General features: G+C 43.2%; 1 protein-coding gene across 16 annotated transcripts in view; it reads right to left on the bottom strand.

Moving 5' to 3' along the window:
* kmt2ca (lysine (K)-specific methyltransferase 2Ca) overlaps nt 1-13,645 on the bottom strand; it is a 460,534-nt gene extending 446,889 nt beyond the window's left edge. For all 16 annotated transcript variants that reach the window (XM_068015025.1, XM_068015031.1, XM_068015029.1 and 13 more), the window contains exon 1: nt 12,323-13,645. The gene's annotated coding sequence lies outside the window, so the exon portion shown is untranslated. The remainder of the gene's footprint in view (nt 1-12,322) is intronic.
* Between the last annotated feature and the right edge of the window lie 4,740 nt (nt 13,646-18,385).

Raw genomic sequence — 18,385 nt, 5'->3', positions numbered from 1 at the left:
AGACTGCAGGGATGTCATGAGGATTTCAGAGAAGTATCACGGTAGATGTGCGAAATGTTTATACTATGTCACCTCAAACTGTGAAAGATGTCCAACTAGGTAAAAACAGAAAATGATGGAAATACTCAGCAAGTCAGACAGTATCTGTGGAAACAGGAAGAGATTAATGTTTCAGTTCAATAACCTCTGGGAGTCCATGACTTATAGTGAATATTGGTCGACAGCCTCGCCCCAGAAATGGAGTCAGAGATGTCAAGGAAGGGAAGGAAAGAGTCGGAGATGGTCCACGTGAAGGGTGGAAATTGTAAGCAAATTTCACATTTATGGGGATAGGCTATCAACCGTATCCACTACCAGCCCGCTGACTTCCACAGCCACCTTCCTATAAGGACTCTATTCCATTCTCCCAATATCTCCATTGCTTCCTCGTCTGATGCTGCCACTTTCCAAATCAGTGCTTCCATATACCCCTTTTTTCCCTCAACCAAGGAATCGCCTCCAAACTGATTGACAAGGCCCTCGACCCGGTCTGTTTCATTTTTCACTCAGCTTTTTCCCTAGCTCCCAGAACTACAATAGGATTCCCCTTGCCCTCACCTTCCACCCCACCAGCCTTCGCATTCATTTCCACCATCTGCAGCATGATACCACCTCCAAACACATCTTCCCCTCCTCTCCTTTCCGAATTCCAAAGGGACCATTCCCTCATGACATCCTGGTCCACTCAATCACCCCCAACACCCACTTGCCCTTCCCACAACATCTTCCCAGGCAAGAATAGGAGGTGCATCACCTGCCCTTATACCTCCCCCCTTCCAGGGAAAACAGTGATTCACAGTGGGCGGCACAGTGGTTAGCACTGCAGCCTCACAGCTCCAGGGACCCGGGTTCGATTCTGGGTACTGCCTGTGTGGAGTTTGCAAGTTCTCCCTGTGTCTGCGTGGGTTTTCTCCGGGTGCTCCGGTTTCCTCCCACAAGCCAAAAGACTTGCAGGTTGGTAGGTAAATTGGCCATTATAAATTGTCACTAGTATAGGTAGGTGGTAGGGAAATATAGGGACAGGTGGGGATGTTTGGTAGGAATATGGGATTAGTGTAGGATTAGTATAAATGGGTGGTTGATGGTCAGCACCGACTCGGTGGGCCGAAGGGCCTGTTTCAGTGCTGTATCTCTAATCTAAAATCTAACTTGTACTTCTTTCAATTTAGTATCCTGTATTCACTACTCATGATGCTGCCTCCCCTACATTGGGGAGATCAAATGCAGATTGGGAGACTGTTTTGCGCAACACCTCAATTCAGTCTGTAAGCATGACCGAGCTTCAGATCACCTGTCATTTTAATTCTCTGCCCAACTCTCAGTCTAACCTCCCTGTCCTCAGCCTCCACACTGTTCCAATGAAACTTAATGAAAGCTCAGGGAACAGCACCTCATTTTTGTATTAGGCACTTCACAGCTTTCCAGACTCAACACAGTTCAACAATTTCAGATCATAACCACTGCTCCCAGACAGCAGTCGGTGATGATTCTTCAATTCCCATTTACACCTCTTGAATCATTTTTTGTTTCTTTACTTGTCCCATTACCATCTCTTTTTGCATTGTACCATTGTTCCTTTTGCCAGTTAATCTCTCCTACCTTTTACCCTATCACAGACCTTCCATTTTGCTCTCCTCCCCCCCCCCCCCCCCCCCGTTCCCTACCTCTGTACTTGCTTAAAACCTATTACGTTACCTCTTTCTAGTACTGACAAAAGCTCATCAACCTGAAACGTTAACGGTTTCTCTCAATATAGTGCTGCCTCACCTGCTGGGTATTTATGTTTTTATCTCAGATTTCCAGCATTTGTAGTATTTTGGTTTTGTACACAATTATACAGTCTTTCCAAATTTCCATTATGTTTGGAGAGGGCAATTTCTCAAGGGTGAAGTACTAGTAGTAGGAGCATTTTCAGGTGATGAATTTTGGAACATTACCCAACATTAAAATATATCAGTTTATTAAACTGACACAATTATTTCCTACGACCTTATTAGTCCCAACAGGCACACATTTTCAATAGGCTGCAACTGACTACTAAACGATACTGCACACGAGGTAATAGTTGGTGGACGATTACCTATGTACTGCCAACTCCAAATTAGATTCAAGTAAATCAGTGATTACATAAAGTCTTTAATCTTTCATCAAGAACAATTGTGTGGAGTGCCTTAGCAGACATATGCACAACAACCAATAGAAAATGCAATAAAAGAGCAAAGCGATCTAATTCTTTCACTGTTTGGTCATTTGAGTTGCTGTTGCCAACTCAGTTTCCTTCTAACCTATGCAAAAATCTTGTTTTCAGCAAAATTGCAACAAACAAAGCAAGAGTGTCACTGGCACCAAACAGTCTGAGCACCTTTCAAAAAATGTCTCAAAATATTAAGCTAAAACAAAAGCAATAACAACTTGCATTTATCTAGCACCTTTAACACAGTAAAGCATCACAAGGTGCTTCACAGGAGTGTTAGTAAAATTTGACACCAACAGATGTTAGGATAGGTGACCAAAATCTCCATTAAAGAGGTACGTTTTAAGGAGCATCTTAAGGATAAAGAGGTAGGGAGGGCACTCCAGATCTTAGGGCCTAGTCAGTTGAAGGGACAGTCACCAAAGCTGGAGCGATTAAAATCATGGGTGCACAAAAAGCCAAAATTGGAGGAGCAGAGATCTCAAAAGGGTTGCAGTGGTGGAGGAGGTTACAGTGCTAGGAAGAGATGAGGCCGTGGAGAGACCTGAAAACATGGATGAGAATTCTAAAATTGAAGCGTTGCTAAGCAAAGATCCCAGGGGTATGTCAGCAAGTACTGAGGTGATGGGTGAACAGGACTTGGTGCGAGTTAGGATACAAGCAAAGTTTTGGATGACATCAAGTTTATGGAGGGTGGAAGATGGGAGGCCAGAAGAGGGTTGCAATAGTCAAGTCAAGCAGTAACAAAGTCATGGACGAGTATTCCAGCAGCAGATGAGCTGAAGCAAGGGAGGTGTTGGGTGATGTTATCGAGATGGAAGCAAGTGATCTTGGTGATGGCACGAATGTGGTCAGAAGCTCATCTCGGGGTCAAATACAAGCAATGCTGCAAATGCCTGGTTCAGCCTCAAACAGTTGCCAGAGAGAGGCATGAAGTTAATGGCTAGGAAATGGAGCTTGTGGTGGGGACCAAAGACAATGGCTTTGGAATTCCCAATATTTCGTTGGGAGGAAATTTCTGCTAGTCAAGTACTGGATAGCAGACAAGCAGCAACACAAATTAGAGAGTGGGGGATGGGAGGGTGGTTCAGAGAGGCAGCAGTGAAGTAGGGCTAGGTGTCGACAGCGTACATATGCAACCTGACATGCTTTTGGATGATGTCACCAAGCAACACTATGCAGATGAGAAAAAGGAGGGGCAAGAGGAGATCCTTAGGGGGCACCAATTGTAATGGTGTGGAAGCAGGAAGAGAAGCCATTGCAGGGGATTCTCTGGCTGCGACTGGATAGATCAGAATGGAACCAACCTCCTCCAGGCCTGCAACCTTCCAAAATCTCTGTGCTCCTCCAATTGGGCCTACTATTGGCTGCCATGCCTTCAGCTTCCAATAGCCCTAAGCTCTGGAATTCCCTCCCTAAAACTCTGCCTCTCTACCTTTCTGTCCTTCAAGACACTCTTTAAAACCTACCTCATTGACAGAACTTTGAGTCACCTGTCCCAATACCTCTTGATGTGGCTCAGCATTATAGACTGTCCTGTAACAATCCTGAAGTAATAAAGACAATTTACTACTCGTAAAATAAAGGTTTTGTAGTGAAGTTGTTGTAATGGAGCATTGTTCAGAGCAATTGATTTTTCAGGTGAGTGGTAACATTTTACTGGTGGAAAGGACTGCGAAAGTATTACTATTCATAGATAATAAAACAGAACTGCACTGACAGCAAAGTAGTGATGGATTTATTTTAAATGGGGGTGACCCAGAGTTTGTCAGTAGAACAACTTATATTGATACAAGTGCCATTAATGTAATAAAACACACTTCACAGCAGTATTATACAACAAAAATATGACACCAAGCCACACAGCAGACATTAGGTCAGATGACCAAAAGCTTGGTCAAAGAGGTTGGTTTTAAGGAGAGTTTTAAAAGAAGAAAGCCAGATGGAGGGGTGTAGGAAGGGCATTCCAGAGCTTAGGGCCTAGGAAACTGAAGGCGTGGCCAATGGTGGAGCAATTAAAAATCAAGGATGCTCAAGAGGCCAGAATTAGAGCGCAGATATCTTAGAGGGTTTTGGGGCTGGAGGCAAATACAGAGATGAGGGGGGGCAAGGCCTTGGAGGGATTTGAAAGCAATGATGAGAATTTGAAATCAGGATGTTGCTTGACTGACAGCCAATGTAGGTCAGTGAGCACAGGGGTGATAAAGGGAATGGGACTTGGTGCGAGTTAAGACACAGGCAGAAGAGTTTTGGATGACCTCAAATTTACAGAGGGTAAAAGGCGAGGCGCCAACCAGGACTACATTGGAAGAGTTAAGTCTAGAGGTAACAAAGGCATGAATGAGGATTTGAACAGCAGATCAGCTGGGACAGGGGCGAAGTCAGTTGATGTTAGAGGTGCAAATATGCAGTCGGAAGCTCATCTTAGGATCAAATGGGACACAGAGGTTGCAAACTGAATGGTTTAATCTTATAATGTTGCCAGGGAGAGAGATGGAATCTGTAGCTAGGGAACAGATTTTGGAACAGAGATCAAGAACAATGGCTTCAGTCTTCCCAATATTTAATTGGAGAAAATTTCTGCTCATCCAGTACTGGATGTCAGATAAGCAGTCTGATAGTTTACAACAATGGAGCAGTCGAGGGGGGTGGTGCTGAGGCATGTGATGTATTTCCTACTAACACATGAACACACTATTGAACCTGAAGCCATACCATTGCTAGAATGGAGGAAATGCCTGATCCAACAAACTTCTGAAAGACTTCAGGAAGGAAAGCAGATGAAACCACAAAAACCACCCTCTCCTTCTTTAATCATTCTCTGTTTCCTATATTATTAAAACTTATTTCAATGTTCATTACTATGATTAGAGTTCTTTCAAGTCCCAGGATGCTTTAGTGCCACATAAACTCAATTCCTGTTCATAGTGCAGACAAAATGACTATATTTTCCCCACTCTTCAATAGCATTCATGAATGATAGTGAGGAACACATCAGTTGCAATGAATGTTCAGAAGAACCGCAATGGTTGTATGGCATATTGCACCACAAGAATGATGGAAATGCATAGCAAGTGTGACATGGGAGGGGAATCAAATTCATAGTCTGGCAACATACAGGAATAGCATTTTCCAGCAAATACACCTTGTACATATGTATTGACATATGCACAAATGTCTTCACAAACTAGGCCAAAGCTTAAGTAATTGATCAACATACTGTATGTCTCAAGGATGAATTGCTGCTTTACAACTTATCCCTTAACTATGTACATCATATTTTATGAATTTAAATTGTACATGTTTCTTCTCACTCCATTCCAAAAGCCACCAAGCAAATTTTTTTTTTTTTTTAATCTTCCCATGCCAGAGTCTGGCAAAGCACCAAGCCAGTTATGACATGCTACAGACCACCATTTTGTTCTAGCCACACAGTCTGAATTCTCAATCCACCTGGAAAGAGTGACAAATACATTTTTCACATTGCTGATCTACGCAGTCCTTCCCCCAAAATTTAAAAAGGTTCCCAACCAGCAAATTAAAGTTTCAAACTTGACATGGTGGCAACTGCCCATATAGTCTATAAATATCCAATTGTAAATTCTGAATGACAGTGCGTGCATGAGTTAGCAGATGGATTGTTGCTTTAATTCTGACCATAAATCCTATAAAGTTCATAATGAACTCAGTGTGTCATTATACTTATACAGTATATACTGAAGGTGATTCAGTGACTAACACATCATATATAGCAGTTTCCTGTGTTGTGGCAAGAAAAAAAAGTGACAGAATTAAAAGCAGAGTTCACTAAGCCACAAATAGGGAAAAAAATTTATATGGCATTAGATAGTTCACTGACTTTTAAAAATTAGCTTCAATGGGAAACATGACCGAGCCATAAAGCTTGTTTTTCAGGGCAAGAAACACAAGTATTTCAATTGGTCAAGCCAGCTCTTCACAGTGTCACTGCTACCTCTATCTGTAATTAGTTGCATCAGGAATTACTATGTGCTTGTGAAATGTTCAGGCAGATGAACATACAGACTGGATTGTCACAGCCAGAGGGGGAAAAAAAAAAAGAGAAAATGCTTCAGTATAGTCCTATCCAATTGTACTCGTCTTTTGCTTCTGTGTAACGGCCTTATTCATCAATATATTCAGTTTGAATGTTAGTCCGATTGTATACTTACTAATATTCAGAGTAGACAGAAGTGTGTGACAGGCAACCCACACAGTCTGGGTATAATATAAAAGGCTAATTCTTAGTCACGTGGCACTGTTCCCCACTCAACACACATTATGGTGCTACTTTCAGTTCATAGGCTTCTGGAAACGTTATTTGTAGTAAACAGGGAGAATGCCTAAAATAAAATAAAGACACTGACCTGAAGAATAGCTTCACACACTAGTCCACCAATATCTCTACTTTAAAATTCTCATTCTTGTTTTCAAATCCCTCCACGGCTTTGCCCCACCCTATCTCTGTAATCTCCTCCAGCCCTACAACCCTCTGAGAAGTTCATGCTCCTCCAATTCTGCCTTCTTCTGCATTCCTGATTTTAGCGCTCCACCACTGGCGGCCATGTCTTCAGCTGCCCCCAGCTCTGGAATTCCCTCACAAGCTTCTCACCTCTGAAACTCGGTAAAAGCTACCTCTTTGACCAATTCTAATATCATGTGGTTTAGTGTTAAATTAGTTTGTCAATGTTGTTTTGCTACATTAAAAGGAAATATACAAATGCAACTTGGAGACAGAAGTAGAACCACTCAATTGCACTATAATACTGATGTAATATTAAAAAATGCATCATACAGAACATGGATAGTTTTTTTGTAGAGTTAATTTAGCATCTTAGAAAAAAAAATGAACCAAAAATATCAACACAACAAATAAATTAAAACCAAAACCTCACAGCAGTTAGAAATCAAAAATTCTATGCAGAAAGGAAAAGCGGGCAAGTACTTTGCCCCATCTTTCTCAAGTACACTAACGTATAATCTTTAAACCAAAAGAGTTTTGGATACAATTTTACAGGAATAGCGTTGACACATTGCATCGCTTTTCTCTGCTAAAGCCTACTACAAACCTTCCACATTAATCAAGCTTATGTATTACTGCAGCTGAACATGTTAGAGCAATAACTGTGGCGTAAAATACATTTTCACTTATCAGTTTCATTAACATTTATTTTTAAACTCATTCATCTCACCAAGCCACCATTTCCAAAATGTGAAAAGTAAGTGCATGTAAAAACCAACTGCCAGTTATTCAGCTGTTCTATTCTTCAGTACAGTTACATGATTTTTTTTTTTAAATGCTGAAATCACGTTAGTTGATTGCTTGGGGGCTCCAGGAGAACTAAAGAGTGACACAAAACAGGCAGGCAGAACAAAAAATAAATTGTATTAACTTATCGGTCTCACATATGTATCAGGCTGCATTTCAGGAAACAGAAGTCATTGAAGTAAATTTTACTCGGTATAAAAATGGCAGTGAATAATTCGACAGGGTCACGCAGACATAATTCAGTCCTCATTTTTTGAAGTTATATGTTCTGTCATTACTTTTGGATATTCTTCCATTATAATTATGGACATGGGTATTTATAAATTGCCTATGCGAACTAGACACACCATAAGTTACAACATACTGCTGCTGACGTAGGGTATGTGCACAGATGTACAAATATTAAAAAGGTCAATCCTAAGTACTGGGCACAAAGTATGAATTTTCTTAATGTACATTTATATACACAGCCAGCTCTAAAAATCAACTTCTGCATTGGGATATCCAATAACTTGTAAGCACAAGACCTTAATTCCAATTGCCTTCCCAGAATAAAACAGACGGCTGTTGAGACCACTGAACAAATAAGGTTTCCTCAGAGAAAAATGCTAGTTATTTAAATGAAGCACATCAAGTCAGACTTTTATAATTGAATACGATATTACAAAAGGGATTAAAATATAAGAAAGGGGAGTCATGGGGCCCCTCGATACTGATCTGCCATTCAGTAAGAACATGGCCAATCCTCAACCTCAACTCCACTTTCCCACCCAATTCCCATTTTCCTAGACTTATAAACTGGCAGAATTAACATGTTAAGCCTCACAAAAATGTAAGTTCCATAGTGATTAAAAAGAGACATCAAAATCCAGTTTTTTCCTTTGGGTGCGTGTATATTGGAGAGGGGGAGAGTGGAGAGAGCGAGTACCAAGCTGTGGACATAAACTAACAGCCACGTTGAATGCTGAACCATCAGGTACTTAAAGTGAACAGTGACACTTTGTTTTATTAGTTCATGGGATGTGGGCATCATTGGCAGGGCCATGAGAAAATGGTGCTGAGCCTCCTTCTCCTCCTGCTGCAGTCTGTGTGGTGAAAGTACTCCCACAGTGCTAATGAGTAGAGAGTTCCAAGATTTTCACCCACCAATGAAGGAACAGCGTTATATTTAAAAATGATTTTTTTTAAATTGTTTGCAATCTGGAGGGGAACTTGCAGGTGGGTGTTCCCATGCGGCAGCTGTCCTTCCAGCTGATGGAGGTCACGATATTTGGGGGTGGCTGAAAGAGAGGAAGTGCTGTTGAAGAAGCCCTAGCTTCTTGTAGATGGTACATGCTGCTGCCATTGTGAACTTGTGGGGAGAGTGAATATTCAATGTGGTGGACTGGGTGATCAAACTGACTGCTTTGTCCAGAACGGTGTCGAGCTTCTGAGTGTGTTGGAGCTGCACTCATCCAGTCAAGTGGAGAGTATTCTATCATACTCCTGACTTGTGCCTTGCAGATGGTGATAAGTTTTTGGGGAAGTCAAGTGCTGAAATCACTCACCACAGAATACCAAGCCTCTGACCTGCTCTTGTAGCCACATTTAAGTGGATGGTCCAGTTACATTTCTGAGCAATGGTGACTCTCAGGACATTGCTAGTAGGGGAGCTGACTAAGGTAATGCTGTTGAAAGTCAAGGGGAGGTGATTAGACTGTGTCTGGAGATGGTCATTGCCTGGAACTTGTGTGTCACAAAAGTTTCTTGCCACTTAGCAGCCCAAGCCTGAATGTTGTTCAGGTCTACCTGCATGCGGGCACGAACTGCTTCAGTATCTGAGGAGTTGCGAATGGAACTAACAGTGCAATCATCAAACATCCCTATTCCTAACCTGATAATGGAGGGGAGGCCATTGATGAAGCAACAGATGATGATTGGGCCAAGGACACTACCCTGAGGATCTCCTGCAATGATGTCCGCAGCTGAGATAATTGGCCTCCAACAACCAAAGCCATCTTCCTTTGGACTAGGTACGATTCTAACCAGTGAAGAGTTTTCCCCCTACATCCCCCTTGATTCCCACTGAATTCAAGTTTACAAGGGCTCCTTGATGCAACATCCCGTCAAATGCTTTCATATCACAAGCAGTCACTCACATCTCATCTCTGGAATTAGCCATCCTTGTCCATGATTGGACCAAGGCTCCAATGAGGTCTGAAGTAGAATAGTCCCAGCAGACCCAAACTGAGCACTGGCGAGCAGGTTATTGGTGAGTAAGTGCCGCTGTTGACAACAGCTTCCATCACTTAGCTGATGACTGAGTGTAGACTGATGGGGTGATAATTGGCCAGATGAGATTTGCCCTGCTTTTTGTAGACAGGACATAGCGGGGCAGTTTACCACTTTGTTGGGTGGATGCCAGCGTTGTAGCTGTACTGGTACAGCTCAGCTAGATGGACAGTTAGTTCTGGAGCACAAGTCTTTAGCTGGGATGTTTTCAGAGCCCATAAACTTTGCAGTATCCAGTGCACTCAGCCATTTCTTGATATCACATGGAGTGAATCAAATTGGCTGAAGACTGGGTTCTGTGATAGTGGGAACCTCAAAAGGAGGCACAGATGGATCATTCACTCAGCACTACTGGCTGAAGATGGCTGCAGATGCTCCAGCCGCATCTATTACACTCACGTGCTGAGCTCCACGTGCCCCCAGAATGGGGATGTTTGTGGAGCCTCGTCCTCCGGTTAGTTTTTTTTTATTGTTCACCACCATTCACAACTGAATGTGTACTGCAAAGCTTTGAGCTGATCCGTTGGTTGTAGGATCATTTAGCTCTGTCTATAGCATGCTGCTTCCGTTATTTAGCATCCATATAGTCCTGTGTTGAAGCTTTACCAGGTTAGCACTTCATTTTTAGTTATGCCTACAGCTGCTCCTGGCATACTCTCCTGCACTCCTCATTGAACCACAGTTGATCTCGACTTAATAGTAATGGTAGGAGTGAGGGATATGTCGGGCTATGAAGTCCGCAGCCCAACATACACCACACATCACAAAACACTGCTTCTACATCGCAGAACCTTTCCCTATCCACCTCCCACCCCTGCAAGCATTAGGCTTATTTATTACTGGTGTCAAAAATTAGAAGAAAAGTCTATTTGACTAGCCAAACAACACTGCCTGGATAACATTCAGTTCCTTCTTCTACAATGTCATTTTTGGTCCAAGACCATCTTGCAGCCACATAAAAAAACAACGCATGGTGAAGCACCAGCATACAACACTGCTGATTTTGAGTTGCAATTATTAGGCAAGTGAACACTTGGGTATTCTTGTTAGGCTAATGTACCATGTTGTCTATGTTGCATTATAAAACTGACTAGTTCTTTTAGAATATGAAAATCAAAAACATTGCCATAAGTATCTAAACAGATTATAAATAAAGGCTTTAAATTAAAAATTCAAGTTCAAGCTGAAAATCTCTGTATTCTAACATATTACAAGACAGAACTGGATTATTCTGTACCCCGATGGGTTGGGTAGTTGTAGTAGTGTGTTGCTGGTCAATCTGGCCTTTTGTAATTGAAAAAAAGCAGCTATACATAGTAAAACGGCATACAACAAAGGCAGCACAATTCAAAGGTGGCATGCGATCTTTGCCAGATCAGTCTCGTACTTTTCCCCCATTTTCAAAGCACTGGTGATCGAACAGGACAAAAGCGAGAGAGCTCCATAATCATATTTATCAGGGATCTATCCAGACTATCGGAAGAGTTTTAAAACAAACTGGTCAAAATAAAAAACCATGATTAAAAATAAATTCACTATAGGATAATTTTTTCCAACTGAAGACAGACTGACATTGTAAAGTCCTGTCACTTTAACATTATGGCAGTTTACTGAAAGACTGTTACTCTCAAGTGTGAGAAGTGGAAATTGCAAGTTACCTGGTGGAAATTGGCTGAGGCCAGTCAATACAAGAGGACAAAACAAAAACTTCATGTTATCTCAAGTTCTTAAATGTCAAAGAAAATTATAAAAATAAACATGGCTTTTTTTTTAATAACTCAGTATGTGAATTTCATTACCAAACTTATTTTGTTTAGAAATTAACTAATTATAACCAACATATTTCTGCAAAAAAGTTGTTTAAAAATACTATCATGTAAAAACACACAGGGATCCCCCATGACTGAGTGGTTAATCTTGGAGTTGTCAGCTTGACTACGCAGTTTGGACACATCAGGACTTCATGGCTTTGCCACACATCAGACCCCACCTTAGTATGGACAAGGCCCGTAAACCCTCCAGCATGACCAATAGCCCACATTCCACTCACTTGGGGGAATAAAAGTTTGTTTTTAAAAATTTAGTTTGACAGCTTTTCGGGAGCAGCTTCCTGGCTTTGTCTCCAGACGTGTCCAGTACATACATTTTTTCTTTCTCCCCTTTCCTTCCATCAACTCTCCCCTTTCTCCTCTCTTCCAGCCAACAAAATGGTATTTAAAAACAAAATTGCAAGACAAAGTGATATGCATTCACACGACATCAGTGCATTTAAGTAATGCAAAAATGAGTATGCAATAAGTGTTTTTTTTTAAAAGAGCGTATATCTATATACAAGAGATCATCGTCCGTCCTCATTTTACAGGCTTGCAAACCATGACTGAGCAAGTTACACAATGGCGCCCGACCCCCCTCCTCCTCCTCCTTTCCCCAATGGCCCGAAAGGAGCCGGAGCCACGCAACCACCTCGTCAATTTAACATGTGTACATTTATATTACCACACAAAAAAACTTTTTAAAAAAGGGAAACTCACCTTTTAAATCCTAGAACAGCGGAATTTGTGTGTTCATGACCTCAACTGTCATCGGGGTAAACGGTTGTTTTTTTTTGTTTTGCTGAGAGGATTTTTGTTGCGTGTAAATTATATTTGACGAACTTGGATTTCGCCCGTCGAAAAGCTCTCTCTGCTGATTTGTTATTGCTGGTGTAGATTTTAAAACAGTAAATAAGTTTCTGTTTTATCCTCAGATCAGAAAGAAATCGACTGCCACAAGAAATTTATCCAGAGTCTTCGATGGATTTTGTTTTCTTTTCCTTCTCTTCCCCCACCCCCCAAAAAACAAGCCCTTTCTTGCTGCTTCTCTTCTTGCCACGTCCCAAAAGAAAAAAAATTATATAATATATCGAAAAAGAAAAGCCGCCTCAAGCGTCGAGCCTTTTGTTGTTGTTTCCTCTCTTGTCGCTCTCAAAAGACACTTATTTTTTTTCCAGAAATCCTCCACCAGAATCGTACTGAAAAAGACTTCCAGGCTTCTTCTTTCGACGTTAGTTTGCCCCCCCCACACAAAAAAAAACTTTGCAACAGACACAAGAAGAAATTTTAGTGAAAAAAAATAGAGGAAATGAAGAGAAAGAGAGAGAAACAGGAAGAGAAAGAGCAGCAAGAGGTGAGAGAATATCTATCTATCTATCTAATATAAATCAAGAGCTTTTCTTTGAGTGGTTGTGTCTGCGAATACTCCTCCCAAATCCTCACACACACACAAGTCATGAGGGGAGGGAGAGAGGAAAAAACCAACGCACGGTTGAAGTCCTAATCCAAAGGTGTTTGTGAGAAATATACAGACATATTATATACAGCTTTCTTCTTTCTTCTTCCAAAAGCAAAAGGGGGTGCGAAGGTACTTTTATCTCCTTGCTCGAAGTCCTCTTCCAGGAGTCAAAGGAGCTTTTTTTTTTAAAACTAAAAAAAAACAAACAAACGCGATGTAAAGTTATTACATTACTCCATCATTGGTGGCCATCTTGGAAAGAGCCAGAGAACAACTCCCCCTCTTCCCCTTCCTCCTCCTCCTGCACCTTCTGTCAGTCACAGTCCTGCAGCAATTAGTACCTTCAACCCAAAGAGTTGTTCCCCTTCCTTCTTTCTCCCTCTCTTCCACCCTGATACACCCAGCAGAACAAAGAGCAAACCTTCCTTTCCCCACCCCGGCCAAGAAATAAAGCAATTGTCTTCAGTTCAAAGGGTGGTCGTGAGGCGTGTTTTTTGTCTGTGTGTGGACTCGACCCATTTGCTTGGCAATAATTTCACTGCAAGAACAACTACGATGACCCCGTGGAGTGATACCAGCCAGCAATACAAGTGAGAAGACTTTCTAACCAACCATTCGCCAGTAAGTTCGTAGCAAACTCTGGCCTGGATTTTCAAACCCAATGGATCTGGAGTCTGTTCTCTCTCTGGCTCTGTGTTAATCCACCTATTTAAAATGTACTGGTGGATTACATACATTCGTCAAGAGAACACAAATACAACAAAATGATTGAGTGTTGTTTTCAAGTGCAGTAAATCATGTACGTTAAAATCAAAGAATCTCAGTGCATTCCCTCTCCATGCCACCCACCCCCCCCCCCCCCCCCATCATTGAGCAAATTGACTTAGAAAAGCATTACAAGTGTAGAAAGGTTGCTATGGTGGCGTGTGAGGTAGAAAGAACAAGTTAAGTCACAAGTCTCACCCTTCTAAAAAAAAAAGACTTTTTTAACAAACATTTTGGATTGCAATATGCAATAGAGGCGAGAACAGCCTTGATGATCTTAGGAAAGAAGTTGGAAGAATGACAAGAAGGAAACCGGAAATAAAATATCGAAGAATACAAAACATAAATAGTAAAATGTTCTATAGGCATGAAGGCAACAAAAGGAGATTTAAGATAGAGATAGGGCCACTAGGGATGAATAAGATAAACTCTCAGGGCATAATACTGAAACGGCAGGGATACGGAATGGATATTTTGCCTCAGTCTCACTGGAACGGTTCACAGAGGAACTGATAATCATAGAAGTCAAGAGGAAGATTAGAAGAGATATGATAGAAAGAAAGGAGATAGCAGAAAAACTAGCCAAATTTACCAACCACAACTTGCATTTATATAGCACCTTTAACAACAACTTATATTTATATAATGCCTTTTCCCAAAGCACTTTGCAGGAGCATTATAAAAAAGTATGACACCAGGCCACAAAAGGACATATTAGGTCAGATGACCAAAAGCTGGTGAAAGAGGTACGCTTTAAGGAGCGTCTTAAAGGAGGAAAGCAAGGTGGAGAGGAGAAGAGGCGTAGGGAGGGTATTCCAGAGCTTGGGGCCGAGGTAACTAAAAACGCAGCCGTCAATGGTGGAGTGATTAAAATCAGGGAAGCACAAGAGGCCAGAATTAGAGGAGCACAGATATCTTGGAGGGTTGTGAGGCTGGAGGAGATTACAGAAATAGGGACGGGAGAGGCAATGGAGGGATTGAAAACAAGGATGAGAATTTTAAAATCAAGACATTGCCAATGAAGGTCAGCAGGCAGAGGGATGGCAGGTGAACAGGACTTGGTGTGAGTTGAGACATGGGCAGCAGAGTTTCGGATGACCTCAAGCTTACAGAGAGTAGAATGTGGGAGACCAGCCAGGAGTGCATTGGAATAGTCACATCTGGAGAAATTAAAGGCACGAATGAGGGTTTCAGCAGCAGATGAGCTGAGACAGGCGAAGTCGGGCGATGTTACAGAGGTAGAAATAGGCAGTCTTAATGATGGCATGAATATGAGGTTGGAAGCTCATCCCAGGGTTAAATGCGACATCAAGGTTGCAAACATACTGGCTTAATCTTAGACTGTTGCCCAGGACAGGAATGGAGTCGGTAGCTGGGGAACAGTATTTGGAGCAGGGACTGAAAACAATGGCTTCAGTCTTCCCAATAATTTAAATGGAGGAAATTTCTGCTCATCGAGTAGTAGTAATTTAGCAACAGTGGAAGAGTCGAGAGAAGTGGTGGTGAGGTAGAGCTGAGTGTCGTCAGCATACATGTAAAAACGAACGCCGTGCTTAATCTTCTTTGGCCTCCTTATCTCGAGAGACAATGGGTAAGCGCCTGGAGGTGGTCAGTGGTGTGTGGATAAGCGCCTGGAGTGGCTATAAAGGCCAATTCTAGAGTTACAGGCTCTTCCACAGGTGCTGCAGAAAAATGTGTTTGTCGGGGCTGTTACACAGTTGGCTCTCCCCTTGCGCTTCTGTCTTTTTTCCTGCCAACTGCTAAGTCTCTTCGACTTGCCACTCTTTAGCCCCGCCTTTATGGCTGCCCGCCAGCTCTGGCGAACGCTGGCAACTGACTCCCACGACTTGTGATCAATGTCACAGGACTTCATGTCGCGTTTGCAGACGTCTTTAAAGCGGAGACATGGACGGTCGGTGGGTCTGATACCAGTGGCGAGCTCGCTGTACAATGTGACTTTGGGAATCCTGCCATCTTCCACGCGGGTCACATGGCCAAGCCATCTCAAGCGCCGCTGACTCAGTAGTGTGTATAAGCTGGGGATGTTGGCCGCCTCGAGGACTTCTGTGTTGGAGATACAGTCCTGCCACCTGATGCCAAGTATTCTCCGGAGGCAGCGAAGATGGAATGAATTGAGACGTCGCTCTTGGCTGACATACGTTGTCCAGGCCTCGCTGCCGTAGAGCAAGGTACTGAGGACACAGGCTTGATACACTCGGACTTTTGTGTTCCGTGTCAGTATGCCATTTTCCCACACTCACTTGGCCAGTCTGGACATAGCAGTGGAAGCCTTTCCCATGCGCTCGTTGATTTCTGCATCTAGAGACAATGTACTGGTGATAGTTGAGCCTAGGTAGGTGAACTCTTGAACCACTTCCAGAGCGTGGTCGCCAATATTGATGGATGGAGCATTTCTGACGTCCTGTCCCATGATGTTCGTTTCCTTGAGGCTGATGGTTAGGCCAAATTCGTTGCAGGCAGCCGCAAACCTGTCGATGAGACTCTGCAGACACTCTTCAGTGTGAGATGTTAAAGCAGCATCGTCAGCAAAGCGGAGTTCCCTGATGAGGACTTTCCGTACTTTGGACTTCGCTCTTAGACGGGCAAGGTTGAACAACCTGCCCCCTGATCTTGTGTGAAGGAAAATTCATTCTTCTGAAGACTTGAACACATGTGAGAGCAGCAGGGAGAAGAAAATCCCAAAAAGTGTGGGTGCGAGAACACAGCCCTGTTTCACGCCACTCAGGATAGGAAAGGGGTCTGATGAGGTGCCGCTATGTTGAATTGTGCCTTTCATATTGTCATGGAATGAGGTGATGATTCTTAGTAGCTTTGGTGGACATCCAATCTTTTCTAGTAGTCTGAAGAGACCACGTCTGCTGACGAGGTCAAAGGCTTTGGTGAAATCAATGAAAGCAATGTAGAGGGGCATCTGTTGTTCGCAGCATTTCTCCTGTATCTGATGAAGGGAGAACAGCATGTCAATGGTCGATCTCTCTGCACGAAAGCCACACTGTGCCTCAGCATAGACACGCTCAGCCAGCTTCTGGAGCCTGTTTAAAGCGACTCGAGCAAAGACTTTCCCCACTATGCTGAGCAGGGAGATTCCACGGTAGTTGTTGCAGTCACCGCGGTCACCTTTGTTTTTATAGAGGGTGATGATATTGGCATCGCGCATGTCCTGAGGTACTGCTCCCTCGTCCCAGCACAGGCAAAGCAGTTCATGTAGTGCTGAGAGTATAGTAGGCTTGGCACTCTTGATTATTTCGGGGGTAATGCTGTCCTTCCCAGGGGCTTTTCATCTGGCTAGAGAATCAATGGCATCACTGAGTTCCGATTTTGTTGGCTGTACGTCCATCTCATCCATGACTGGTAGAGGCTGGGCTGCATTGAGGGCAGTTTCAGTGACAACATTCTCCCTGGAGTACAGTTCTAGCTAGTGCTCAACCCTGCAGTCCATTTGCTTGCGGTGGTCAGTGATTATGTCCCCTGATTTAGATTTGAGGGGGGCGATCTTCTTGATGGTTGGCACAAAAGCTCTCTTAATGCCATCATACATTCCTCTGATGTTTCCAGTGTCTGAGGCCAGCTGAATATGACTGCATAGGTGTTGCCAGTAGTCATTTGCGTAGCGCCTGGCTGTTCTTTGTGCAGTGCTTCTGGCTGCTTTAAGTGCTACGGATGTTAACTCGCTGGGGGCTTTCTTGTAGTTCAACAGTGCAATGCGCTTAGCGGCTATGACAGGTTCCAGCTCTTCAATATGAGATTGAAACCAGTCTGCATTCCTCTTCGCATATTTGCCGTAGGTGGTCAAAGTTGACTCATAGATGGCGTCTCTGATGTGGGTCCACCTGGTCTCAGCATCCCCTGTGGGAGTGTTTTGAAGGGCTGTTACAAGTGAATTTAGAAATTTTTGTAACAGCTGTGGATGAGAAATTCTGCTCGTGTTGATGCGCGGGTGGCCCTTCTGCTTGGAATGATGCAACTTCTTTGGTCTGAGTCTAACCTTGCTGCACACCAGGGAGTGGTCGGTGTCACAGTCCGCACTGTGGAAGCTGCGTGTGATTTGAACACTGTTTAAGGAGGCTCGCCTTGTGACGATGAGGTCTAGCTGGTGCCAACGACGCGATCTTGGGTATCTCCATGAAACCTGGTGACAGGGTTTAGTGTGAAAGAACGAGTTGGTGATGCAGAGGCTATGATAGCTACACAACTCAAGCAGTCTCTGTCCATTCTCATTCATCCTTCCAACGCCATAGCGCCCAAGGCAGGAGGGCCATGAGTCATGGTCGGCCCCAACCCTGGCATTAAAGTCCCCCAGCAGGAACAGGTGTTCGTTGTTGGGGATGCTACTAATGATATTATGGAGTTCCTCGTAGAATTGGTCTTTAGCTTCAGGTGGGAAGCAGAGTGTTGGAGCATAGATGCTGAGCAGGTGTACCTACTGAGTAGGTGGTGAGCAGTCAGATGGACAGTATGCGTTCCAAGCCATTTGAGGGAGGCTCTATCATGATGAGCAAGGAGTTTCTGATGGCGAAGCCCACTCCATGCTGTCTTGG

This window comes from Heterodontus francisci, chromosome 2 (genome assembly GCF_036365525.1).
Source record: "Heterodontus francisci isolate sHetFra1 chromosome 2, sHetFra1.hap1, whole genome shotgun sequence".
NCBI classification, from domain to species: domain Eukaryota; kingdom Metazoa; phylum Chordata; class Chondrichthyes; order Heterodontiformes; family Heterodontidae; genus Heterodontus; species Heterodontus francisci.
Note: the sequence above shows the minus strand (reverse complement) of the source record. Positions and strands in the feature narration are given on the sequence as shown.